This window comes from Aethalodelphis obliquidens, unplaced genomic scaffold (assembly GCF_003676395.1).
Source record: "Aethalodelphis obliquidens isolate GAN/ISIS:26980383/991018 unplaced genomic scaffold, ASM367639v1 scaffold14, whole genome shotgun sequence".
NCBI lineage: Eukaryota > Metazoa > Chordata > Mammalia > Artiodactyla > Delphinidae > Aethalodelphis > Aethalodelphis obliquidens.
Window position 1 is genome coordinate 7607167 of NW_020837958.1, and position 16193 is coordinate 7623359.

General features: G+C 40.0%; 1 long non-coding RNA gene across 1 annotated transcript; it reads left to right on the top strand.

Annotated features, from left to right (window-relative positions):
- The first annotated feature begins 917 nt into the window (after positions 1-917).
- Positions 918-8311, top strand: LOC113625201 (uncharacterized). The gene is made up of 4 exons (XR_003434576.1): positions 918-2090; positions 3561-3659; positions 4878-5001; positions 8072-8311. It is a non-coding gene; the product is annotated as an uncharacterized LOC113625201 (long non-coding RNA).
- The last annotated feature ends 7882 nt before the right edge of the window (positions 8312-16193 follow it).

Below are 16193 nucleotides of genomic sequence, written 5' to 3' on the forward strand. Positions count from 1 at the left end.
TTTTCCTCCATCATTCTTTTTTCTTTCTTTTCTTCCCTTCTTCATTAAACAACTATGCATATCCACAGTGTGCCAAGTACTATCCTAAGCATTGTGACAGCTAAGTAGGCATGACCCCAATTTTCTTGCAGGTTACACTCTAATTTATTCTGACTGAGGAAATAATTATTAATCAAATAGTCTCAAAACATCAGTGCTTCTTAAACCTTTCCACTTACACTGCCCTTCAAAATAGAAGAGAGGGAGGAAGTGTCCTTGGTTATCTGAAGAACTACACTTGGAAATTCTTTTGATGTTTCCTTTTGATGTTTTATTTTTAAATCCACACAGACTTAAGGTACTATATAATTAAATAGACCAAATTAATGTATATCAACCTTTCTAATGGTTTGAATACTAGATAACATTTAATTTTGAAATGTTGATACAGGTAAAAGCCCAAGCAACATACCTGGTAGCTATTCTATTATTATGCATAATGGTTAAAAGTTTAAGCTTTAAAGAAAATAGGGAAGTCAGGATCAAGTACAATATCTTCTTACCAGTGGGATGGCCTTGGGCAGCTTTATTAAACGTTCTGTGACCTGGTATATCCTCACCAGCATTACCGAACTCGCAGAGATGTTAGGATTTAATCGGAGACTAGCTTTTAGCACAGATTCAGAACAGTTAACACCCTAGACATGAAATTGACTATTGTTATTATCATGATATTGTCTTTTTTTTTTTTTTTTTTGCGGTACTCGGGCCTCTCACTGTTGTGGCCTCTCCAGCTGCGGAGCACAGGCTCCGGACGCGCAGGCTCAGCGGCCGTGGCTCACGGGCCCCAGCTGCTCCATGGCATGTGGGATCCTCCAGGACCGGGGCACGAACCCATGTCCCCTGCATCGGCAGGCGGACTCTCAACCATTGCGCCACCAGGGAAGCCCCAATGATATTGTCTTTAATTATTATTGTATTAACCACTGTTGCTGTGGTTTTTATTACTGTAATTAATTTGAGGTATAGCCAGGCAAGGGAGCATCAACTTACAAATATTGGAGTCTGAACAAGAGCATGTTAGCAGGTCAATGAGGGAATGAGGGCTCAGCTCTCGTAGAGCTCACGTTCATACACAAGTAGGCATCCTAACAGTGCTTCCAACCCAGTATCTAATGGTCCTGGGCACACTCTGCCTTAGGGCCCAACAGTGCTGAAACACAGCAAAGCTGGTGCTGAGCAGACAGCGGATGGGTTGCCTCTGGCACAGCATGCACTAATAGAGAGCACTGGTAGGCTGAGAGGAGGGGGGAGCAGAGCAAGGATGCATTAATGATGAACATCCTGCAGGAAGGGGAGAGATCAGGGAGAGATTAGCCAAACTGCTGATTGTGCATAGGGAGGCCAGCTGTGAGAGGCTAATGGAACATTAGGAGATGACAGAAATCCAAAGACAGCCAGCTGTTACCTGGGATGATGGTGTCGAGTCATCAGATTCCAAACCACCACACAACAGACAGCCACATCTGGAGGTGGAGTTATGGACCTCAGCCCTGCAGGGTTCGCTGAGAGGGCAGGTAACACAGGCACGTGGGGATGACGCTGCAAGAGACAGTGTGCTAATTCATCAGGTACTGTGATGCTTTGCCTCTTTCCCTTTCCTGAGTGACAGGAATCCCAAAGGACAGAAAATGAGCCACAGGACTTATAATAAATAGTTTTCAGTTGTTCTGTTCACTCTAGTCACATGCTCCATGCCAAGACCTAAAGTCTTCAATGTTGATCCAGAAGGAAAATGAAGAAGTTTCTCTTGTCCCCGAAATCAGGGCAAATTATCATATGCTTTTCAACAATTTAAAGAAACAATTATCAAACTTTTGCTTGCCCCTTTGGGACTGACTTGTCAGATACCTCTACCCCAAGCATGACCACCTTCATTAGACACAGTAAGTAACATTTGCTGCTTATTGGCTACCAGCATCTGTTTATTCCTCCCTGTGAGACCATAAACACCTTTTGAAGAAATATCTAGTTCATACTGGATTTAGTTCATGAAAACCATATCCACTTGCCTGGCCCTCAGCTGAGTAAAGAACAGTATGTGATCAAAGGTAGGTTATTTCAGATCATTGCTCTCTGGAAACTAAAACTGAGGTAGAGAGGCAAATATACTCAGAATGTTTGAGATTTCATTATGTCCTAGTAGAGGCTGCACTATACCTACTAACAGACCACTGTTGGGTTCTTTGCTTCATATTCTTTTTAGCTGTCTCTGTTCCTACAAGTTTTAAAGTCTGATTCTATAGTCTCTCAAGAAATCGTGAGCTGTCAGTATTCTTCCAAGGATATTTTAGCCTTCAGCCAAGAGACCCTAGGATAAGGAATACTTCTCAAGATATAAGATACAATTTCACATTCCTTTCTCACCTCTAAGAAAGTATTTCTAAATTCAAGTCATTGAGAAACAGTTCCTGAACAACTTTGAATCCATTATTACTCATTTTTATAAATGAGACTTTCCTAGGCTTCATTACTTAATTATCAGGACAAAAATACATTTTCTAAAAACAGCTCACAAGTGATTACAATAAATCTGTGGAAGACTGTTTTCAAAGAGAGCTTCAGCAGTTCTTCCCATCCTTGTATGCACACATCTCTGCAATTTGGCTTTGGCACACTCCCCATCAAGAGAAGCAATGTATTTCTTCAACCTTTGGATCTGTGCTTGAATTTGGCATTGCAGCTGTAGCAAATGCTCCATAAGCAGCAGTTTGACAGGTGTCTGCACACTTGGCCTTAGCCTCGTTTGCTGGTAGAGGGAACACTATGACCAAATGGCAATGATCCTGGCTTAGCCATCTTGAAATGAAGAGAACAGAGACGCCATAGCTGACAGTTTGACAAAGACCAGGCACATGTGTGTGGCCATTGTAGATCGTGTGGTCACAACTGAGTGAGCATAAAAGTACAAGTCCATAAAGTATTCCCGGTGAAACCAGCAAAAAAAAAAACACCTGGCTGAACACGACCCAAATTGCTAGCCCAGAGAATCCTAAGCAAATATAATAGTTGTTGTTTTACCTTTTGCTTCTGGGGTGGTTTTTCAGGTATCAATAAGTAATTGATATAGAAATTAGTAGCAGAACTTGTGTGTAGGTAACAAAAACTGAAAATGTGTTTCATTGGCTTTGAGACTGGTTGGCAAGAACTGTTAGCGAAGGCTGGAAATATTTCAAACTGCTATTGGAGGCTGCAAAACTGGTGATCCATGTTTTGTGTGTGGGAACCAACGGGTAAAACTGTTGCCTAGGGTCATCTTGTGTCTGACTGTGGTAAATTGTCTGCAAAGATGGCCCCCATCCATTTCACTCATCTCTTACACCCATGGTCCACTTTACATCAAAAACTGGAGTCTAACTCCCTTCCCCTTGAATTTTTTAGCTCTGTATGTCAAGCTCTAGGAAGAAAGAAGTAAGCTAAAGAAAATACTGTTTAATTTGCAAGCAGAATTTGGAGAAAATGTGAGGAGGCAGGACTTATTGAATTGAAAACTGTACTGTTCACAAATCTATTCCTCCCAGCTAGAAAAAGCTTCCAAGAGTAAGACAGCATCTGAAGATGAAAGACTAAATCAATGCTGTGGCTGTGAAAACTTTTCATGATAAACACACTTGATTCAGGTAAGTATTTTCATTCCCAATTTGGAGATGATGAAACTCAAATTCTGAAAGACAAAATCAGTGGTTTTCAAACTTTGTCCCACAGAACTTTGCCCTTGTGGGCCCAGTGGGAAACAGCAGTGAGTTAGGCCTGATAGAGGGAAAACCAAGTGGGCTGAGGTCTGGGTCTTTCATCTTGCTCCCAGGAGAAAATTCTACCTTTATCTATGATATGTATTTGGTTTCCATGTAAGATTTTGATTGAACAGTGTTTTCCAAAGGCAACAAGAATCATGGAAAACCTCTAATAAAGAATAGAACAAGGATTTGAACCCAGGACACTTAGATTACAAAAGTTATACTCTTTGCTTTGTGTCACATTGCCTAATGCACTAAGGGTGAGTAGAGGCTCTTGAAGTTACAGAGTTTTTGGACCCAGATGTATGAAGTTTATCCCCTGCACTGATATTTCTCAAGCCAAAAGCTGACACATATTTTCTGACATTTGATATAATAGTAACATAGATTATTCAAAATCTGGACTGTTCTGGAAGATTTTAGTTGTATAGTTGTCATATCTGATCCTTAGGAAATATAGCAAAAGATCATATGATCTGAGTGGGACTGTTCAGAAGAGGTTTCAGAACTTCTTGAATCAATCTATTAATTGATTGATTGATTGATTTGTTAAAATTAAGGACCTATACTGATAACAGAGAATGGGAGTAAAACACACAGCGAAGCCTGGTCTTTGGCTTCCAGGAGCTCAAAGTGTAGCAGGGGAAGCAGAGCAAGTTCATTCTCATGCAAAATGATGTCTAAAAGGAAAAGGTTTGAACAGAAACTTAGTCTTCTGAAAAGGCAGAACCCATGCTTCTCTGAACCAAGGTATCGCTCCGCTAACTGGGATTCCTAATTGCAGCGACTATAGGATAAATAATGCTGTATAAATTCCACTTTTTATTTTATCATGAAAAAGAGATGTCTCTTCCCTCAGAAAAGAAAATGATTTTCATTGCTATTGTATTTCCAAGGGTGAGAGAGACCATGGACATTTCTCCTGCCCCAGGTATCCTGACTCATAACTCAGTCATTGTTTTAACTTGGTAAAATATCTAAAAGCTAAACTAATTTAAAGACGCTAAAGCCATGTCACATGAGACAATATGTGAAGCACCAGAGAAGATCTCAGATCAGAGACGTACAAGGCACATCTTTGCTTCCTTTTTGTCCCCCCAGCCTTCCAAGTTACTTCCAGCCTTGAAAGTAAGGGCAAGGAAGATGGAAATCTCTATTAGCAATCATTAGATGTTCGATATCTGTGCTTACTACAATATCAGCCATGAAACCGAAGACCAGTTTGGTAAGTTGGTAGAGACTGAAGCGTGGGCCTTGTGCCAGAGCATACTTTTATTTTTTCTCTTTATTATCTACTTCGTTCTGGGGGTAATCCTCAGCTTACATCTAAGGATTCGTTTTTTGTTTTGTTTTCGTTTTTTTGTTGTTGTTGTTTGTGTTTTTTTTTTTAAACATCTTTATTGGAGTATAATTGCTTTACAAAGTTGTGTTAGTTTCTGCTGTATAACAAAGTGAATCAGCTATACTTATACATATGTCCCCATATCCCCTCCCTCTTGTGTCTCCCTCCCTCCCTCCCTACCCCTCCCATCTAGGTGGACACAAAGCATGGAGCTGATCTCACTGTGTGATGCAGCTGCTTCCCTCTAGCTATCTATTTTACATTTGGTAGTGTATATATGTCCATGCCACTCTCTCACTTTGTCCCAGCTTACCCTTACCCCTCCCCATGTCCTCAAGTCCATTCTCTATGTCTGCGTTAGATCTAAGGATTCTTAGATCCCCTGCAGCCTGAGTTTCCCAGGCTCCCACGTCAGCTGACTTTGGCTCATGGGGGCCACTGGGTGGAGATGGGTGGTGGGAGGAGGGGTGAAGCTTGGGAGTTTCTCCACCTCCCTCTCTGTCCGGGTGGTACCTCCAGAAGCATCTGCATGTGTCTGGTGGTTTCAGCTCCCACAGGATAAACCATTCATAGATCCAACTTCCAACAAGGGACTTCAGCCTCTGGACTCTGTTTCTGAGCCCCCTCCCTTGGGTCTCTAGCAGAGGGTGGTAGACATTTCTGGCTGTTGTCAATTTCTGGGTTACCTCATTGTTCCCCCTTTGGCTTTTCAGCTCCTCTTCACCTGTGTAAACAATTCCCTGCATTAAAATCCTCTTGTTTAAAAAAAATGTAAGGGCAAATATTGAGTTTTTCAAAATGAGTATCTTTATTGTTAGTATAGTTTGGTAGTTTTCCAGAAAGATGGCTGCAGTAAGCCCCTCTGTCTATTGCTGTGTTTGTGAATGCATCCAGGGCACGTGGGTTTGGCTGGGAGCAAGTAGGCTTGACTTTAAGATCAAGAGCGTGGGACACCAGACAAGTTCATGGAATGTTACCCACAAAAGTGCTCAACCGCATTCACAATTGCTGATGATGACACTAGACAGGCAAACATTGGTGGGTAGTTATATGCACGGTTCTATGAACTTTGTATATACTCATTTGAATGTTTCAAACATTCTACAAACTAGGACTATTATGATCCCCATTTTATGATAGGAAAACCAAATTTTAGGAAGATTAAACAATTTGATTAAGATCACACATTGAGAAAGGACTTTAAACCCAGGATGCCTGGCAATATTTTTTATTGATGCGGTCTTTGTGCAAGTTATCTTTATTTTATTTTTACCATCCTCAAAGGAAAACAAAGAAAAAACATTTTTTATTCTGTCTCATTTATGCTGATAATATCTGTGACAAAAATTCTCATTTATCTTAAAATCTTCATTTCAAAAAGAGGAAGCACTTTTAGTGTATGACTTTACAATATGGCTTAGGAAACACGTAAAAGAAAGCACAAAAGATGAATTTGCGCTACAATCTACTCGTCTGTTAAATAAATATATAACATGTGGCTTAAAATATGAGGCTAAAGTCAAATACTTTATGTTGCAAACAAACTTGTCACATGGGTGAAAATGACCAGCTTTTTTTTCCCTTTTTCACTCCTGATGCCCCACCGCTGTCTATTCTCCATAGCCTGGGGTCTTTCATCTTGCTGTCTTAGGGAGTGTTTATTCAAGACCTGTAGTTCTAAGAAAACAAAATCTGTCGAGTGACTAACGAAAGAGCTATTTTGACCTTTAGAAAGTATTTTTATGTACTTTCTCTCCATTCTCTTACCCCGCATCTTTCACCCCCTACTCAACATTCAGCCTTTTCCTTTTACCCCAGTTGGGTGGACAAAATACATTTTATAATAGCTAAAACTATATCTAGGGTTTACTTCTGTTTTAAGCACTTTCTATGGATTAACTAATTTAATTCTCACAAAAAGTTAGGAGGTACCTAATACTATTATCATGATCCTTTTACAGATGATAAAACTGACAAAGAGAAATTACATTTACAGGAATGAATAGATGACAGAAAGGGATTTGAAGGCAGGTAGTCAGGCTCCAGTTTCCATATTCTGACCCTCATTCTGCAATACTGCTTCAAGGACCAGCAAATCTCTAATAACAGAGATTAGGAAAAATTACCTATTGAGTCAATTTTAAAGATTGTAAAAGATGAACATTGTTCTAATGACATGAAAACAATATCGGGGCCTTGGATTCTCAGGCATTTTGTTTCCATACAGAAAATGTGGCTTGGGAAGATATCTTATGCTTAATTTTGGTGCAAAGAAAAAGTTTTTTTGAATCTAAATGTTATTGCATCCATAGCATTTCCTCTCTTGTGTAATGTGAATCTCAGTGACTGGTTCTGATAAGTTTGTTACCAGCCATATGCTAAGTACAGTACCCCCGATGCTCAGGTTCATCTGTAGATCTTCAACTATTCTGTCCAATTACACACAAAGGGCACCCATTCAGGTCTAACCAGTGTTTGATACATAAAGCAGGTTCACAACATACATACTTCCCATATTTTTGATACTTTATTACAGTCGTCTTCCATTTTTCTTTTAGAATTACAAATCAGTATTTAAGCAAAACTTACACATGCAACATGCATTTTCATTTGTAATACATTACTCTATTTCAGGCAAAAGTTAAAATTAGTACTAGCCACTACATCATCAGGAAATGTATTCTATCCACTTAGCCGTGGGCAACAAACCTGTGTCACATTCTGGAGTCGTATTAAATGCTCAGTAATATTTGTTCATTAATTGACTAATTATGTTATGATGAGATAGCATCTGCACAAAACAGTAAATTTACATCCATTGCCTGTCTCATAAAATGAAAGACAAAACATATTTCTGCCTATCAATCAGCAATAGGGCTTGAGTAATTGAGTGTGTGCAGGAACACTGATTATATACGTGACAGTAATTATGATGTGGCCTCTAATTATATAGGTAACGTGTGGCATTGGATTCATGGCAGCTACTGAGTTGCCTCTCCATCAAAGCCCAGGTGCCTGGGGAGGATGAAAAAAAAAGCCAAAAGTGAAGAACATAAGTGAGAAAGTAGAAACATTTTAAGAAAACATGTTACCCACCATCTCCCCGGACTATGGAACGTTTGGTTTTATGTGAATTCTTTTTTCCTCCCTTCCTTCTTTTCTTCTGTTTTGAAAAACTGAAAATGAAACAGAATCAGGGAAGAAAGAATAATGTAAAAAGCTCTTCTTTTGCTTTTTAAATTTTCTGTTTTTGCCTTCTTTTGTTTGTTTAATTGGACTTATTATTCTAGGACTGTTCTTGTTGTCACTCCTTTCTTTAGACTTTAGAGACATAAAGTGATTACATTATATATAAAAAGGCCAGGGCTTCCCTGGTGGCACAGTGGTTGAGAGTCCGCCTGCCAATGCAGGGGACATGGGTTCATGCCCCGGTCCGGGAAGATCCGACATGGTGCGGAGCGGCTGGGCCCGTGAGCCATGGCAACTGAGCCTGCGCGTCCGGAGCCTGTGCTTCGCAACGGGAGAGGCCACAACAGTGAGAGGCCTGCGTACCGCAAAAAAAAAAAAAAAAAAGGCCAGTAAATATACCCCTTTTCATTACCAGGAATTAATGTATCACTTTAGCTTTTCTGTTCCTTTCTAAGATGGAGAACAGTGATTTGACAAGATGGATAAAATAACAGGCTAATTTAGAATGGAGGTGGGGAAAATAAAATATATTTGAAGCATAAAAGAAAGATGAGGGACAATCTAGTCCCATTGATTCCAGAAGGACCCTTGGCTTTTTCTAAATATGAAAAAAATATATATATCATTAAAATATCACTTTAAATAATTATTAAAAGTAATTCCTCAGAATTTATAAATTAAACAAATAACAAATTAGAAATTATTGTCTGTTTTGGATACAGTTTTTTTTTTTTTTTTTACATCTTTATTGGAGTATAATTGCTTTACAATGCTGTGTTAGTTTCTGCTTTATAAAAAAGTGAATCAGTTATACATATACATATGTTTCCATATTGCTTCCCTCTTGCATTTCCCTCCGTTCCACCCTCCCTATCCCACCCCTCCAGGCGGTCACAAAGCACCAAACTGATCTCCCTGTGCTATGCAGCTGCTTTCCACTAGCTATCTACCTTACGTTTGGTAGTGTATATATGTTGATGCCTCTCTCGCACTTTGTCACAGCTTACCCATACCCCTCCCCATATCCTCAAGTCCATTCTCTAGTAGGTCTGTGTCTTTATTCCTGTCTTACCCCTAGGTTCTTCATGACATTTTTTTTTTCTTAAATTCCATATATATGTGTTAGCATATGGTATTTGTCTTTCTCTTTCTGATTTAGTTCACTCTGTATGACAGACTCTAGGTCTATCCACCTCATTACAAATAGCTCAATTTCATTTCTTTTTATGGCTGAGTAATATTCCATTGTATATATGTGCCACATCTTCTTTATCCATTCATCCAATGATGGAAACTTAGGTTGTTTCCATCTCTGGGCTATTGTAAATAGAGCTGCAATGAACATTTTGGTACATGACTCTTTTTGAATTTCGGTTTTCTCAGGGTATATGCCCAGTAGTGGGATTGCTGGGTCATATGGTAGTTCTATTTATAGTTTTTTAAGGAAACTCCATACTGTTCTCCACAGTGGCTGTATCAATTTCATTCCCACCAACAGTGTAAGAGGGTTCCCTTTTTTTTGCACCCTCTCCAGCATTTATTGTTTCTAGATTTTTTGATGATGGCCACTCTGACTGGTGTGAGATGATATCTCATTGTAGTTTTGATTTGCATTTCTCTAATGATTAATGCAGTTGAGCATTCTTTCATGTGTTTGTTGGCAGTCTGTATATCTTCTTTGGAGAAATGTCTATTTAGGTCTTCTGCCCATTTTTGGATTGGGTTGTTTGTTTTTTTGTTATTGAGCTGCATGAGCTGCTTATAAATTTTGGAGATTAATCCTTTGTCAGTTGCTTCATTTGCAAATATTTTCTCCCATTCTGAGGGTTGTCTTTTTGTCTTGTTTATGGTTTCCTTTGCTGTGCAAAAGCTTTGAAGTTTCATTAGGTCTCAATTGTTTATTTTTGTTTATATTTCCATTTCTCTGGGAGGTGGGTCAGAAAGGATCTTGCTGTGATTTACGTCATAGAGTTTTCTGCCTATGTTTTGCTCTAAGAGTTTGATAGTTTCTGGCCTTACATTTATGTCTTTAATCCATTTTGAGCTTATTTTTGTGTATGGTGTTAGGGAGTGATCTAATCTCATACTTTTACATGTACCTGTCCAGTTTTCCCAGCACCACTTATTGAAGAGGCTGTCCTTTCTCCACTGTACATTCCTGCCTCCTTTATCAAAGATAAGGTGACCATATGTGTGTGGTTTCTCTCTGGGCTTTCTATCCTGTTCCATTGATCTATCTTTCTGTTTTTGTGCCAGTACCATACTGTCTTGTTTAATGTAGCTTTGTAGTATAGTCTGAAGTCAGGGAGCCTGATTCCTCCACCTCCGTTTTTCGTTCTCAAGATTGCTTTGGCTATTCAGGGTCTTTTATGTTTCCGTACAAATTGTGAAAGTTTTTGTTCTAGTTCTGTTAAAAATTCCAGTGGTAGTTTGATAGGGATTACATTGACTCTCTAGATTGATTTGGGTAGTAGAGTCATTTTCACAATGTTGATTCTTCCAATCCAAGAACATGGTCTATCTCTCCAACTATTTGTATCATCTTTAACTTCTTTCAAAAGTGTCTTACAATTTTCTGCATACAGGTCTTTTGTCTCCTTAGGTAGGTTTATTCCTAGATATTTTATTCTTTTTGTTGCAATGGTAAATGGGAGTGTTTTCTTAATTTCACTTTCAGATTTTTCATCATTAGTATATTGGAATGCCAGAGATTTCTGAGCATTAATTTCGTATCCTGCTACTTTACCAAATTCATTGATTAGCTCTAGTAGTTTTCTGGTAGCATCTTTAGGATTCTCTATGTATAGTATCATGTCATCTGCAAACAGTGACAGCTTTACTTCTTCTTTTCTGATTTGGATTCCTTTTATTTCCTTTTCTTCTCTGACTGCTGTGGCTAAAACTTCCAAAACTACGTTGAATAAGAGTGGTGAGAGTGGGCAACCTTGTCTTGTTCCTGATCTTAGTGGAAATGCTTTCACTTGTTCACCCTTGAGGACGATGTTGGCTGTGGGTTTGTCACATATGGTCTTTATTATGTTGAGGAAAGTTCCCTCTATGCCTACTTTCTGCAGGGTTTTTATCATAAATTGGTATTGAATTTTGTCAAAAGCTTTTTCTGCATCTATTGAGATGATCATATGGTTTTTCTCCTTCAATTTTTAAATACGGTTTATCACATTGATTGTTTTGCATATATTGAAGAATCCTTGCATTCCTGGAAGAAACCCCACTTGATCATGGTGTATGATCCTTTCAATGTCCTGTTAGATTCTGTTTGCTAGTATTTTGTTGAGGATTTTTGCATCTATGTTCATCAGTGATATTGGCCTGTAGTTTTCTTTCTTTGTGACATCCTTGTCTGCTTTTGGTATCAAGGTGATGGTGGCCTCATAGAATGAATTTGGGAGTGTTCCTCCCTCTGCTATATTTTGGGAGAGTTTGAGAAGGATAGGTGTTAGGTGTTCTCTAAACGTTTGATAGAATTCGCGTGTGAAGCCATCTGGTCCTGGGCTTTTGTTTGTTGGAAGATTTTAAATCACAGTTTCAATTTCAGTGCTTGTGATTGGTCTGTTCATATTTTCTATTTCTTCCTGATTAAGTCTTGGCATGTTGTGCATTTCTAAGAATTTGTGCATTCCTTCCAAGTTGTCCATTTTATTGGCATAGAGTTGCTTGTAGTAATGTCTCATGATCCTTTGTGTTTCTGCAGTGTCAGTTGTTACTTCTCCTTTTTCATTTCTAATTCTATTGAGTCTTCTCCCTTTTTTTCTTGATGAGTCTGGCTAATGGTTTATCAATTTTTTTTATCTTCTCAGAGAACCAGCTTTTAGTTCTATTGATCTTTGCTATTGTTTCCTTCATTTCTTTTTCATTTATTTCTGATCTGATTTTTATGATTTCTTTCCTTCTGCTAACTTTGGGGGTTTTTTGTTCTTCTTTCTCTAATTGCTTTAGGTGCAAGGTTAGGTTGTTTATTTGAGATGTTTCCTGTTTCTTAAGGTAGGATTGTATTGCTACAAACTTCCCTCTTAGAACTGCCTTTGCTGCATCCCATTGATTTTGGGTCGTCGTGTCTCCATTGTCATTTGTTTCTAGGTATTTTTTTATTTCCTCTTTGATTTCTTCAGTGATCACTTCGTTATTAAGTAGTGTATTGTTTAGCCTCCATGTGTTTGTATTTTTTACCGATCTTTTCCTGTAATTGATATCTAGTCTCATAGCGTTGTTGTCGGAAAAGGTACTTGAAACAATTTCAATTTTCTTAAATTTACCAAGGCTTGACTTGTGACCCAAGATATGATCTATCATGGAGAATGTTCCATGAGCACTTGAGAAAAATGTGTATTCTGTTGCTTTTGGATGGAATGTCCTATAAATATCAATTACGTCCATCTTGTTTAATGTATCATTTAAAGCTTGTGTTTCCTTATTTATTTTCATTTTGGATGATCTGTCCATTGGTGAAAGTAGGGTGTTAATGTCCCCTACTATGATTGTGTTACTGTCGATTTCCCGTTTTATGGCTGTTAGTATTTGCCTTATGTATTGAGGTGCTCCTATGTTGGGTGCATAAATATTTACAATTGTTATATCTTTTTCTTGGACTGATCCCTTGATCATTGATCCCTTGATCAAAGTGTCCTTCTTTGTCCCTTCTAATAGTCTTTATTTTAAAGTCTATTTTGTCTGATATGAGAATTGCTATTCCAGCTTTCTTTTGGTTTCCATTTGCATGAAATATCTTTTTCCATCCCCTTACTTTCAGTCTGTATGTGTCTTTAGGTCTGAAGTGGGTCTCTTGTAGACAGCAAATATATGGGTCTTGTTTTTGTATCCATTCAGCCAATCTGTGTCTTTTGGTGGGAGCATTTAGTCCATTTACTTTTAAGGTAATTATCGATATGTATGTTCCTATTCCCATTTTCTTAATTGTTTTGGGTTCGTTGTTGTAGGTCTTTTCCTTCTCTTGTGTTTCTTGCCTACAGAAGTTCCTTTAGCAGTTGTTGTAAGGCTGATTTGGTGGTGCTGAACTCTCTCAGCTATTGCTTGTCTGTAAAGGTTTTAATTTCTCCATCAAATCTGAATGAGATCCTTGCTGGGTAGAGTAATCTTGGTTGTAGGTTTTTCTCCTTCATCACTTTAAATATGTCCTGCCAGTCCCTTCTGGCTTGCAGAGTTTCTGCTGAAAGATCAGCTGTTAACCTTATGGGGATTCCCTTGTGTGTTATTTGTTCTTTTTCCCTTGCTGCTTTTAATATGTTTTCTTTGTATTTAATTTTTGACAGTTTGATTTATATGTGTCTTGGCGTATTTCTCCTTGGATTTATCCTGTATGGGACTCTCTGTGCTTCGTGGACTTGGTTAACTATTTCCTTTCCCATATTAGGGAAATTTTCAACTATAATCTCTTCAAATATTTTCTCAGTCCCTTTCTTTTTCTCTTCTTCTTCTGGCACCCCTATAATTCAAATGTTGGTGTGTTTAATGTTGTCCCAGAGGTCCCTGAGACTGTCCGTAGTTCCTTTCATTCTTTTTTCTTTATTCTGCTCTGCAGTAGTTATTTCCACTATTTTATCTTCTAGGTCACTTATCCGTTCTTCTGCCTCAGTTATTCTGCTATTGATCCCATCTAGAGTATTTTTAATTTCATTTATTGTGTTGTTCATCGTTGTTTGTTTCATCTTTAGTTCTTCTAGTTCCTTGTTAAGTGTTTCTTGCATTTTGTCCATTCTATTTCCAAGATTTTGGATCAGCTTTACTATCATTATTCTGAACTCTTTTTCAGGTAGACTGCCTATTTCCTCTTCATTCGTTAGGTCTGGGGTGTTTTTATCTTGCTCCTTTATCTGCTGTGTGTTTTTCTGTCTTCTCATTTTGCTTATCTTACTGTGTTTGGGGTCTCCTTTTTGCAGGCTGCAGGTTCATAGTTCCCGTCGTTTTTGGTGTCTGTCCCCAGTGGCTAAGGTTGGTTCAGTGGGCTTTGTAGGCTTCCTGGTGGAGGGGACTAGTGCCTGTGTTCTGGTGGATGAGGCCGGATCTTGTCTTTCTGGAGGGCAGGTCCACGTCTGGTGGTGTGTTTTGGGGTGTCTGTGGACTTATTATGATTTTAGGCAGCCTCTCTGCTAATGTGTTGGGTTGTGTTCCTCTCTTTCTAGTTGTTTGGCATAGGATGTCCAGCACTGTAGCTTGCTGGTCGTTGAGTGAAGCTGGGTGCTGGTGTTGAGATGGAGATCTCTGGGAGATTTTCGCCATTTGATATTATGTGGAGCTGGGAGGTCTCTTGTGGACCAGTGTCCTGAAGTTGGCTCTCTCACCTCAGAGGCACAGCACTGACTCCTGGCTGCAGCACCAAGAGCCTTTCATCCACATGGCTCAGAATAAAAGGGAGAAAAAGTCGAAAGAAAGAATTAGTAGAAGTAGAAAGAAAGAAAGAAAGAAGATAAAGTAAAATAAAATAAAGTTATTAAAATAAAAAATAATTATTAAGAAAAAAATTCAAAATAAAAAATGGAAGGATAGAACCCTAGGACAAATGGTGGAAGCAAAGCTATACAGACAAAATCTCACACAGAGACATACACATACACACTCACAAAAAGAGGAAAAGGGGAAAAAATCATAAATCTTGCTCTCAAAGTCCATCTCCTCAATTTGGGATGATTCGTTGTCTATTCATGTATTCCACAGATGCAGGGTACATCAAGTTGATTGTGGAGCTTTAATCCGCGCTGCTTCTGAGGCTGCTGGGAGAGATTTCCCTTTCTCTTGTTCTCACAGCTCACAGGGGCTCAGCTTTGGATTTGGCCCCGCCTCTGCGTGTAGGTCACCTGAGGGCGTCTTTTCTTCGCTCAGACAGGACGGGGTTAAAGGAGCCGCTGATTCGGAGGCTCCAGCTCACTTAGGCGGGTGGGAGGGAGGGGCACGGAGTGCGGGGCGGGCCTGCGGCAGCAGAGGCAGGTATGACCTTGCATCGGAGTTGTCCCTGGATCCCGGGAAACTGGCAGTGGCGGGCTGCACAGGCTCCCCGGAAGAGGGTGTGGATAGTGACCTGTGCTCTCACACAGGCTTCTTGGTGGCGGCAGCAACAGCCTTAGTGTCTTATGCCCGTCTCTGGGGTCCGCGCTTTTAGCCGCGGCTTGCGCTGGTCTCTTTTAAGCAGCGCTCTTAATCCCCTCTCCTCGTGCACCAGGAAACAAAGAGGGAAGAAAAAGTCTCTTGCCTCTTCGGCAGGTCCAGACTTTTCCCCCGGACTCCCTCCCGGCTAGCCGTGGTGCACTAATCCCCTGCAGGCTGTGTTCACGCCGCCAACCCCAGTCCTCTCCCGGCGCTCCAACCGAAGCCTGAGCCTCAACTCCCAGCCCCGCCGACCCCGTTGGGTGAGCAGACAAGCCTCTCGGGCTGGTGAGTGCTGGTCGGCACCGATTCTCTGTGCGGGAATCTCCCCGCTTTGCCCTCCGCACCCCTGTTGGTGTGCTCTCCTCCGCGGCTCCGAAGCTTTCCCCCTTCGCCACCGGCAGTCTCTGCCCGAAGGGGCTTCTAGTGTGTGGAAATCTTTCCTCCTTCACAGCTCCCTCCCACTGGTGCAGGTCCCGTCCCTATTCTTTTGTCTCTGTTTATTCTTTTTTCTTTTGCCCTACACAGGTACGTGGGGGGGGTTTCTTGCCTTTTGGGAGGTCTGAGGTCTTCTGAACATTCAGTAGATGTTCTGTAGGAGTTGTTCCACGTGTAGATGTATTTCTGGTGTATCTGTGGGGAGGAAGGTGATCTCCGCGTCTTACTCTTCCGCCAGCTTCCCGGAAGCCTGGATACAGTTTTGTGTTTACTCTTTCATTTAGTTACAAGCAAACAATAAATTTGCTTCTTAATAGTTTAATGTCTTATAG